The sequence below is a fragment of the Euwallacea similis genome, chromosome 14 (assembly GCF_039881205.1).
Source record: "Euwallacea similis isolate ESF13 chromosome 14, ESF131.1, whole genome shotgun sequence".
NCBI lineage: Eukaryota > Metazoa > Arthropoda > Insecta > Coleoptera > Curculionidae > Euwallacea > Euwallacea similis.
The window spans coordinates 3,619,452-3,631,703 of NC_089622.1; the positions used below are offsets into that span (position 1 = coordinate 3,619,452).

The 12,252-nt window shown below is 35.4% G+C and overlaps 1 protein-coding gene across 2 annotated transcripts in view; it reads left to right on the forward strand.

The window, feature by feature from the left end:
* The window catches only part of Tpst (tyrosylprotein sulfotransferase), a 103,138-nt gene that overhangs the window by 12,961 nt on the left and 77,925 nt on the right, over positions 1-12,252 (forward strand). The window contains exon 2 of one of the 2 annotated variants that reach the window (XM_066397288.1): positions 8,375-8,443. The exons of the other annotated variant lie outside the window; for it this stretch is intronic. The gene's annotated coding sequence lies outside the window, so the exon portion shown is untranslated. The remainder of the gene's footprint in view (positions 1-8,374; positions 8,444-12,252) is intronic. 2 annotated transcript variants of the gene reach the window in all.

Genomic DNA, 12,252 nt, shown 5'->3' on the forward strand with positions numbered 1-12,252 from the left:
CTGGAAATGCGTTAGCGAACTTGCAGATGTTGCTGTTTTTAGATTTAATTAATCTATTAATGACATTTGACTATGTTTAGTTTCCTTACTTTCTTTGTTTAAGGGTTTTTTGACGATCTGGTTAAGTAACTGTCATATTAGTAAATTCCCAGAACAACGATTTAGCCTAAACTAACCCTGGCAAAATTAATCTCGGTCAGGGTTATAGTCTGTTCTTCAAATTTCCGCCGTCTGTGCCATAATGTCCGTATTAAGGGCTGCCGTTATCCCCGGACATAATTAAATTACATGACAAATTGTCTAATTCCTGCGATTTCATATTTTATGGCTCCGCCCGGATAACTCTTGTCCGAGTGAATTAGGGTCGCTGTCAGCCTTCCGTGTAATTAACTTCGCAGCCCTTAAGGCATTTTTCCTTGCTCTGTAGAATTAAATGCGACGTCATAACTCGCATCCTTTTGCCATCGTAAAACTTAATGAATCTTTACCATATGTTCATATTTTATTTACTCCTGCAATAATGTTCCTAATAAAGCTTTTGTTCCCCAGATGTTCACTGAACTTTATCATAAAGACTGAAAATGATAAATATATTATTTTCTGTAAATTTTCTTTATATATTTATTTATTTCACGTGTGTCCATTATTTATCTATGTATTATATATGGGCAGTTTAAAACTCAATTTCGTGTACTCGAATGAAAACAGATCGTTGTTTGTTTCAGTTTTGTTAGTTCTCTAGAGCAGATAAATTAAAAATATGTGTATTACCGTTGATATGTATACCGATGAATATTCTGAAATATTCGTATATCTACCTAACCGTTTTTATTAGTGCATATTTTTGCTCGTTTTGCGGAATGATTGATTATTGATTATATATGGTTTCAACAAAGCCATCAAGGGGGAGGTATTGGAAACTGAATAGAAAAAAAATGGCGAAGAATCATTATTTATTTCATACAATTTGTTATGAATATGTACAATAATTCCTAGGTGATGGAGACAAAACTACAGTAACATTAATAAAAAAAAGGGTGCCACAGTTTATAGCCAGGTTGACTGTAAATGGGGTAAAAATAGTCAATACTGTCGAAAACAACACCTGCTTGTAGGCAACCCACCATACACATTGACGGAAGACGGTAATCTATCTCCGTATTAACTAGGTTTACCTCGAAATGGTTCGTCATTGAGTGGGAGTTTTGGTTACAGTACATATTTAAAAAAGTTTCCGTCTGTATTAAATATATAGGAGTGAAACTTTTTGTACTTGGGATCCTCTTAACGGCAATGGGTTAATATTGATAAGAGACAAAACTTGGGAGAATGATAATGACAGAAAGACAAAATGAAGAAGAAAGTAAAAAGAGAGAAAAGAGAAAGACGTAAATGGAATAAGACATTATACTGAAGCATTAACAACAAAGACGAGAACAGATCAAGCACTCTCGTAATCTTGTTAACGGATTTTAACGTAAAACATTGTAGTTTATATTACCCTAGCTTGGTTTCGGAAGATTTAATCAAATTAAATATGTCACATTAAACACACACATTTGATGTTTGAAAACCAGAAGCGTATTTGACCAAAATATCATAGAACATAGTAGGAAAACATTTATGAATTTTAAGGGCATTTGCGATTTTTCAAGATTATTATATTTGAATTTTTGAGGTCTGTCGTTTAAGTTTCTGTACGTGACCGAAACTAGCGTTTGAACTGATATAAATCTCTCTAAAACCCTGAAACAACTGATCAAGAGATCATGATTCCTAGTTTTCAGTTATGAACCATTACCGTTAACCTTGATTTTTTTGGTAGGCCAAAAGAACGGATATTGCGATTATAAAACATCATAACAATACTCCTACATGTGCCTCTGAAATAGACATTTTTAATTACTTGAAAGCAGGGGAATTGTGGATTGGTATCACTGTTTTGTCATACATGATTCATGATTGAAAAAAAAGCGAAGGAACGTGATTCATAAATCATAATGCTTTTTATCCGAAATCATGAGTCGAAAGAAAGCGGTTTTAGTAACAAACTTTGCCCTATAATAGCAAATCTATAGAACTGTGAACCCCTTTTTCCATTTCAATTAATCCTTCGCCAGCTGGAAACAAGAATTACTGCATAGGGAGCTGAGGGCCCTGCACTGCTGCGACCGGGTCCGGATTTTTAGTTCTGTACTGATTCAAGCCCCATTTAACAAACAGCACCCGGAATCGGAACAATAATTCCGGGTATTCATCGCAGGAGCATTGTGACTCGTAGGAGCGCGTTGCTAATTTGTCCAGTTCCAATGAGAAAGACAATACTAGTGGAAAAGATTAATGGTCTTGAGTGCACCAAACGGCCCCCTGAAGTGACCACCATTGGGGTTGTTGATAAAGGGATCAAAAATTCAGTTGCAGTTCCAGTTGTTCGCGTTTTCTAGGAAAAAGGGTTGATTTGAGTCACAGGACTTAGCATTGCAATTATGTAATAATGTATGGCTTATTGCACTTCACCATCTCTGTTGTAGTAACCTAAGCAAATTTTTGATTTTAACTTGCGGAGTTAAGTATCTTAGTACGCCCATAATTAAGTATAGGACTTTTCTGTAACGTTTTAACCATTATTGAAATATCACGACATAGTTCACTACCGTAGGTTTCTTCCTAATTATATGAAGCTCGATAGGATTTTCTAAATTTGCCATTTGTTGTTGATTTGAAGTATATTAAGAAATAGATCAGGGTCAAGGAAAATCGTACTGGGAAAAATATAAGAAACTATTATAGTACAAAACAAAAACAAATATTATTGGTGTAATCAGCGAAGATGGAACGGAATTGCTCTGGCTTTCGCAGTGTTTTCAGCACTTCAACAAACCCAAAATTTGATTAACACAATTGGAAGTGTGGTATACGCCTGGTACGAAAAGAAGTACTTCTGCTATGCTGACGATAGTACTTTTATTCTACATGAGAAATCGACTGAGAAAGCGGTAGAAAGACTTAAAACACTAACGGACAACATAAGGACATGGTTCTACTATGAGATCATTTAAATTTCATATCTAGCCAGTTGTGACGTTTTACACAAGAGAAGTAAAGGATAAAATGTAGGTCTTAGCTTGATCATATGCCACAAAATGATGTTAAAATTCATTTTTGATAAAGAAGCCGAGTGAAGTTATGTTGCTTTATTTACTTTTATCGACATACGTTCTTCTCCTCAACAAACTTCATAACTGACTAGATATGAAATTTAAATGATCTCTCTGTATAAATGGAGACTAACGCCAAATGCCACCAAAAACCAACTTCTACTCGTAAATCACCAAATTAAAGTAAAATCTCTAACGTTAATAGCAGATATTTACATAGTTAAATAAAAAAACTACTTCAAATACTAAGGGATAACAATCGATAAAAAATTGAAATTAACTAAACACGTTCAAAATAGGAGAATAGGAATTACTAAACGGACAAAACATTTTCGATCGTTAACGTCTAAATATAAATGGATCATTAGAACAATTGCAACAAAGAAGAACAAAAAGTCTATCTGCAAATTATTGTTAGACTATGGACATATTCTGAGAGAAATCTTGACAAATTACATACATGCAATGGAACAAATTGCATTAACACTTATTACAAAGATAAAGCATCCAACTAACCCACTACACAATTAAACTGAAAGATTGCAACAAATTCAAGAAAGATGGAAAGATAATCGTTACAACTGGACCATTTCGAACTTCTTTGCCTTACAAGATAAATAAGGCAATTCCGCTTCCATTTCCCTTCAACCTCTTCATTGGAGCATTTCCAAATATTGTTGTTTCTCTTCTGTTCTTTGTATTTTATGAATTATTTATTATCACTATTAAACACCCGGTTTTTCCCACTCTCTTGATGCTTTAACCTCAATGTTAATTTGCAGCTCCTTGTGGTCTAACTACAAATATCGCCTAGGGATCGAAAGACCTACTTCAGGCCCTTGTTATATAAATTACTATTATGTTATTTATTTGCCTCCCTCTCCCGCCAGAAGTAAAATTAGTTTAACCCGATTTCCCACTCGTTTCCCAAACAGCTTCTCCGAGCTTATTCTACATAAATCATCTCTTTTTATCAATGAACTCATCAATCATGCAACGCATATGACTAACAGATCTGACAACATAAAAGGGTAACATTTTTCAAGCTGCAGATAAATGTTTTGTGTTATTTCTATATTGTCTGCCCTTTCTGAGATTTCCTTTATTTTTTCACCCCGAATATCGTTTATGCCATTTCGCCGAGTTTTGCTTTTTACTGCATATAAAAACTGAAGGCGGTTATAATACACCAAGTTCATTATAACCATAAAAGAAGTTTATAAAAGAAGTTTATAGAAGTTTTCGATTGAGTTTTACAACTTTAATACCAACGGTGTGGTTCTATAGAAACAATAAAGCTAGAATATCCTCTCGCGGTGTATGTTTAATTGCACAAGCATGAAGTTGATGCATATTTTACTGTGCTCAACGAGAATTTAGCACGCAGCTTCAGACCAAATTAGAAAGTTGCCGGATGCCATTCGGGAGGGCCATAATGGCCAAAGGCGACCTTTGGCTTTCCGAGAAATACCACTCCTGCAGAGGTTTAATAAACTACATCTGCTGGATGGGTTTTTCTGGCATTTCACACATTCTTCGAGTGCCCCACGGTCGGACCCGCCTAGGTAATTATTTCTCAAGAATTTAATGACTTCAATACAAGGTAGAAATGGGGAGCTTGAAACTTGCCAAACGCACGTTGTTTGCTGGGGCATTTTCGTATTGAAGTTGAAAAGAAAGGAAACCATTATGAGATCGAAAAACTGGCAAACCTTCCAATTACTCATTTTTGTCCTTAACTGCTCCGTTCTGGCTTAAACAATAATTCAGGCGGCAATAATTGCGGAATTACGAGAATCAAACTTTCCAATCTCGTTACGTTACATCCGCCGACTTCTGGATCCTGGAACGCCGACGGTCCGGATGAAAATTTCATTTGCTCGTTGGCGCAGTCGGCTGGATCGCTCCGGATACGTGCAAACGTACATTTCCATGAAACGACAACGGGAAATGCAAAAGCAAATTGGTACTACGACAACGTTTCGAATTGAGCACTGGATTTCGGCTGTGTTAGTTGAGTAAACACGATTAGTCCCGAACTAACGACAGGTCCTTCTCACGTGTACGGATTACTGCTTGATTGACTTAGTTGGACCCACTCGACATAGAGGTGGTCCTCAATTGAATTTTGATGCTTCGGGGTGATATTGGCCCTTGTTCAGAGACCAATTATCGTGAAACATGAGACCGTACTTATATGGCGAATTGTTTGGATGAAATATTTTATTTTCAGATGCATAAACGAAAATGATCCTCGTATGGTTTTTCCAAAACTCTTGACTCAAATGGGGTATCCAGAGTCAATATGGAATATCTTTTAATATCTTAAATACAAAATCGCATTGATATATATTTTCGTAATTTTTTAAAGTCCCTCTAAAATAAACGTGGTCCAAATTGTATTTTCAAAGATCCCGAACCTCATCAGCGACAACGTAGGGTTGATTACTTCGAAAATAACACCTCTTTATGAGAAGAGAGCCACCAATTTTTCGACACTTTGGGCACCAATATTTCGGCAATCTGACGAGCAATTGGTTTAAATAATCGATACGGGGGCCATTTTGATAGCAATTTTTGAGATTTTGAAAATGTTTTAAACCGAACGTTTCCCAATTGGGAAACGTATTTGGAAATTTATCAAAGTTAAGTGTAGGGATTTGTGGGTGGAACTGTCTCTTATGGTTAGTAAATTATGAGTATTCAACAAAACATTCAACGTTTTTATCAAAAAATTGGATTTCTGGGTGAAAAACTTAAATAAGCTTTGAAAAGTGTCAAGTATTAAGTTTTTCAATAATTGGAATATTATTTTCTTTAATTATATAAATCTGGTTATAGAAATGTACCTTATAATCAGTACATTACGAATATTTAATATAAAAATGAAAAAGTTTGTGCGAATAAACATGAAGTAGGGAAAGTTAGTGGCACGTTCGCAACATGCCACTAACTTTCCCAATCCTGTTCAAGTTGAAATGGAAAGGGGATGCTGGGCAACTCGGCGACACGTGTTTCTACTTATTGGCTTCATCAGGCATCTGTGCATACAAAGTAGGTACACCCACATCATTGCGCATGTTTGAAGGCATACCCACATGGGAATGTAGCCTGGAAAAACGTGTCTCCGGGTTGCACAATCCTTTTTCCCTTTTTCCTTGAACCCACATCGCTTTCGTGGATTCACTAGTAACTTTTAACTTTACTTCAATATAAGGTTACACTTAAGATGAATTTAAGAGATCGACAACTTACAAGTGTTAGTCTTTCAATAAGTGAAAAATTACTAAAGTTGGGTATGGGAATATGGTTATTAAAATGTTCTTTATGATCAATAGATTATGAATATTACAAATGATTATTAGATAATTTCGTTTCTTTAGAGTGATCTGGTATGATATGAAAGAAATTTTCATAGAAAGGCGAAATACGAATCAAAGATAATCTGTTGGAGTTTCATATATAAGGTTATACTTTTATACGTGCCAAAATATCACAGTTGCGTAACACTTCATTCAAATTTTTATTCAAGAGGCACGTAAAGACACTCTTAGTAGATTTCCTTAAATATGAATGAATAAACCATCCCTAAGCTTAGTATTGCTGCCCTTATACGTGACCCCATTAGAAGTTTTTGTTTTGCCTCCGGGCTTTCGAGAGAAACGCGCTCTGCAAACGGAATAAGACGAAGTCCAGATACATATATATCCAGGATCTGGGAGCTTTCATAATTATCCAGGCTCCTTCTGGAAATTCATATCTGGAATAGGTTTAAATTAATATCCAGTTTATGCGTCTGTGGTAGAATTTCTCCTTCCATGCAAGCTATTGGTCGGTAGTGAATTGTATCAGACGTGTCTGGCCCATTAGCAGTTTATGGTTTGTTATTGGAAATTAATTAAGCAGATATAATAGTTGCGCATGTGATTGATGGGGCCTATTAATTACATATTACAGATTAGTGTGTGGAGTGTGATATTGATATCGGAGTTATGATGCGTGTTATCGCGGATTGTGTGTCAGAAGTTGAAATGCGAGTTTCGAATATTTCGAGTAAACGAAGGTTTCAAATATTATTGGCAATTTGATTATTATGCAAGATATTTCTGATTTGTGATCATATATACGCGGTGTTATGTGTGTATAATCAGTATATGCATGTGTTGTGTTATATATGCACATATGTATATCATGGACGTTATATGTCCCAAGGAATTTAACATAACTCTAGTCAGAAATGCTATACATGACTGCTATACATTTGTAAGTATATACGAGATATATGTCATAATCAAATAGTGAAGTCCATTGACCTCCCCATATGTTAGAAGTGTTAACGAGAGTGCATATATGTACATGACGAAAATGTGTCAATTCTATTATTCTAAATTCTAATTTCCATAAGTGTATGTATTGTTTCACGTCAGGATTTCTCGTAAATCTCTGCGGGCACTTCAACACTCTGGATGGGATAATTTAACTCACGTCAGTTTTTAGCGGCTAATTAGCATTTAACGAGAGTAAATGACGTGCTAGACACGCTTCAGTTTCATCTCCCCCACAGCTCCATGAAAGTTGTTTGATTAAAGAGAAAACGTCTTTAATTTGCCGCAATAATTGACTGACACAAAACACAATCGCCGCTTTAACCAGTTTTCCCCAAAGTACCAACAAAGGAGGGATTGAGTTGGCTTTATAAAAGCTCAATTTTTGTTTGAGTTTGAGCTAAGCAGCAATTTTTCTCTTCGTTATATCCACTTGACTGGCGATATCCAATTAGTGGGTTGGTGCGTTTGCTTCAATCGGGAATAGTTTTTCGGATGAGTAAGCCGATAAATTACAATGCCGCGGAAATAATGGAGAGATCAATGGAAAATTGAAACAAAACGGACCGAAGGAGAGGAAATAGGCGAGCCATCGCATCTGATCGGGCCCACGTTCAATTTGAGGGTAATTTGCCTGTCAGTTCGCCGAAGCTTTTTCGATTTGCAAATTTGCTAATCGCGTTCATTTTCCTTGGGTTTTGTCCCAACGATTTAGATTTCTCCAATTTAGGTATACTGAAAAGTTATCAATTGTAAACATTAAACTACACAACAAATAACTAGTGGAATTACAGTCATATGTGCCTTGTATAGGTTAAAAAATGTTAAATCCTGTATAACAGCTATTACGATCATTTTATTTGTTTTTTGATTTTATAATTTTGTTTTCAGAGATTACTACATATACACACACGCAAATCCCCTTATGGTAATAGTCATTGAAGCCGAACACGTGATAAGGTATATATTTTGCATTTGTACCTATTGTATTTTTTAAGATTAACGTCAATCACTCAATCACGCAATACTAGGAAAAATCTTGATTTCCTATTCTTCTATATTCACTGATCACAAGATAAATGGCATAAATTTGTAAAATTTCATTATTATGTAGTGAGAAGATTTCCTGACTGATTCGAGAATTTTCTTTTCCGTTAAACTTCCATTTGCGTTTGTAGAGCTTTAAAAGAATCTAAATTCATATCAGAACTCATAATCATCAGGTTCATACGGTTTTTTCTTCTAGATTCAGACCAAAAAAGGTATGAAATTTTCCTATTCCTATTATCTCTGTTAACTCTGAATTTGACTGTAGAGGGATTGCTCAGGGGATTAGTAAATAAATTTAGTATCCTGTCATTCCAACTTCTTATTTCTCTTAAGTTTTCATTTGCGTCTCAAGAATTAAAAGTCCTGTCTTTTATTAAGTCTGAGAGTTTCCGATTTTCCATTGTGAGAAGGAAATTTCAAGTTTTCCGTGTCGCTAAGGACCTTTAATGAACGTTTGACGCCTTTAGTTTGAGTTTCTTGTTTCTGATAAGTTAAAATGAAGTACAACTTTGCCATTAGTGCTCCAATTCCTTTTAGATTAGCTACTCTAAATACTGCCTTGGCATTGAAGTACGTCTACGAAATATGCACTTTATTTTATAACAATAATATTTTAAACGATTAAACTTAATAGATTATGAAAGACAATTGTAGGAGTTTAGGTAAACTAGCAAATTTAGTTTATATTTTCAAAATTTGAGGGGCTCACTTAAGCGATTCTGTTCAGGTTCAGGTTCAGGTTCAGGTACGAAGACAAATTAAAGAATTCTCCAGTTGCAGTAAATCTGCGAGAAAGCACATATTTGACTATGGTAATCTCTTTGAAGGCAGGCCCGAAATGATAGATACTATAATCAATTAATTAAAACCATTTAACAAATTTAGCTTGTATATTGTTAAACTTGAGCACAAAAAGATGAATACTAATTTTTTAAATGTCTCTGATTCATGAAGTGCGAAAAGAAAACAGTTCCAAGTCAACTACGCATTTCGAAAAAGACAAGATCAACGATATGAGGAATGTGTCGGTTAAAAAATATTCATACAGGGTGTGGGAGACCAGAATGATACACGTTAATAGTATAAACTACTAGTATATTATATAAGAAATAAAGTGCTTGGTTGAGGTGATTCCGTAACCTCTTACAGACGACGACTAACTGTATACCTATATCATATGCAAAGAAGTAAACGGTACTTAGAACTCAAGAATAAAACATAACGTAGCCAGAAAAAAGAACCAGACATAAACATAAACAATCTCCTTAGACGAAAGGTAATCAATATTAAGTATTTATTACCGAAAATGGGAGACTGTTCCCATAAACCATCTTTAATATTGTGATTTCTAACAGAATGTAACAGACTTGTACTAATTTATTTCGCAGTCAGTAGAAGGAAAGAATGGGAATATAACTTAAGGACTATAACTAAGATAGTTCTCTTATAAGACCAATTATTAGGTCGTGTAGTATGAAATGAGTAGATTCTCGAAATGCCACATTCAACTGCGAATAACTTCACTCTAAATCTATATTTGGACTTGACTTTTTTATGTGGAAAAGGCACATTCTTCCTCTTTCGATCAGAGTTTAAAGTGTTAAAAATGATTGAAAACTTTTATTTTTATAAAAATTTTTGTGCAGCCATGCAAAATAGTGAAATTCGTGTGTTAATGAAATATGAGTTCCACCGTGGAACCACAACAGCTCAGACGGCTCGCAATATTAATGATGTGTTTGGTACTGAAGTCACTTCACAGCAAACAGTATCTCGTTGGTTCATTTCGTTCTGGCAATTTTGACCTGAACTAACCTGAACAAATGAACCACGTGGACGACCTGAAACTCAAGTGGATAACGATTATCTGAAAGCCGTGGTGGAAGCGAATTATCGTTAATATTCAGTGTAACCAAAAAAACAATATTGACTCATTTGGCTGAAATTGGTAAGGTGAAAAAGCTGGACAAGTGGGTACCGCATGAGTTGAGCGACATACAGAAAGAACGACGTCTCGAAGCTTGTGTTTCTTTGTTGTGCCGGTATAATAACGATCCATTTTTGAATCGGATTGTTACTTGTGATGAGAAATGGATCCTATATGACAATACCAGACGTTCATCGCAGTGGTTGGATCAAGATGAACCACCAAAACATTGTGCGAAAAAAAACCTTCATCAAAAGAAGCTTATAGTGTCCGTTTGGTGGTCCAACGCAGGTGTCATCCATCACAGCTTCATGAAACCTGGTGAATCGATTACGGCTGATGTCTACTGCCGACAACTGACCGAAATGATGAGGCAACTGACGCCAGCCAAGCAGCCAAGATTAGTCAATCGAAGCGCACCGCTATTGTTGCACGACAACGCTCGGCCACACACCGCACAAGTCACCTTGGCCAAGCTACAGGAGTTGGAATTGGAAACTCTTCGTCATCCACCGTATTCACCCGACTTAGCACCCACTGATTACCGCTTCTTTCAAAATTTGGATAACTTCTTGGTAGGGAAAACATTCAACTCCGACGAGGCTGTCAAAGCTGCCTTCCAAGAGTTTATCGACTCCCGGCCTGCAGGCTTTTACAGCAGGGGAATCAATGAACTTTCCGTTAAATGGCAGAAGTGTATTGATAATGGTGGTGCATATTTCGATTGACAATAAAAACATTTCATATGAAAAAAAAAATGACTAAAGTTTCAATTCAATTCTACTCATTTCATACTACACGACCTAATAAAAAAGAAAACATTACTTTTATTCAGATGTTTGCACTATTCGATAGTTAAATACTCTTCCATTGACGTGCTTTTAGCTTAAAATATAAATCTCAAAATTATGAGGTTATCCATTACCCAGAAAAGGAAGAACATAATAGTTTTATTTTCAAGAAAAGAAATATCTTTCTGCGACTGAAGAAATATTTTTAAAAATTGCAAGTTTTATGTAGTTCTCAGGTTATAAAATATTTTTATTCGTGGCAAAAGGCATTATCCTCATAACCTGACATAATTTCTGTTGAAGAATTTGGGAAAGTTGTTAGACGGATATTTGAAGAAAGGTGCCCTCAGAATCCTTCCTCATGAATGCGAACAGTACGTCTACCGAACCAACAAACCGACAGAATTGACACTTCAAAACCTGACATCCCTGAACTCGAAGACTTTGGCGCTGGAATTTTTTTTGGACATAAAAAGAGCACTTAACAATGCATTACCAGATTTAGTACTTGATGTAGTTAAATGCAGGAGGAGTTGAAAAAAAAAGCAGTTGTATATACAGCTGCATTCAACTGATACAGGATGGGCAATCCCAAGAAAATGGTTATTTTTTTGTTCACCATAAAGAAAAATAAATAAATAAAAATTGAGAAAAGATTGAAGATTTCAATAAATCTTTAAATCTCCTAAACAATTATTATTGGTAGATTAAGATCTATTTTTATCTTATATTCGATATTACAGAAGTGTTCGAGATTCTCAAGGAGTAAACAAGTTTCGAGGTATTTTTGTTGATTTTTTAGACCCCGTATATTCCCCTGTTTCCCAGCTAATTTTCTATTCCCTGGTTACAATTCATAAAATAAAACAACAATATTTAAAACTAGTTACACGTGCTGACCTTTCCATCGGCCGGGTTTAAATCCATATGCAATTTTCTGCCCTCGAAAAATAGAACAGGAAGTCATACTGCACATATTTCAGAAATAATTGGATTTGATT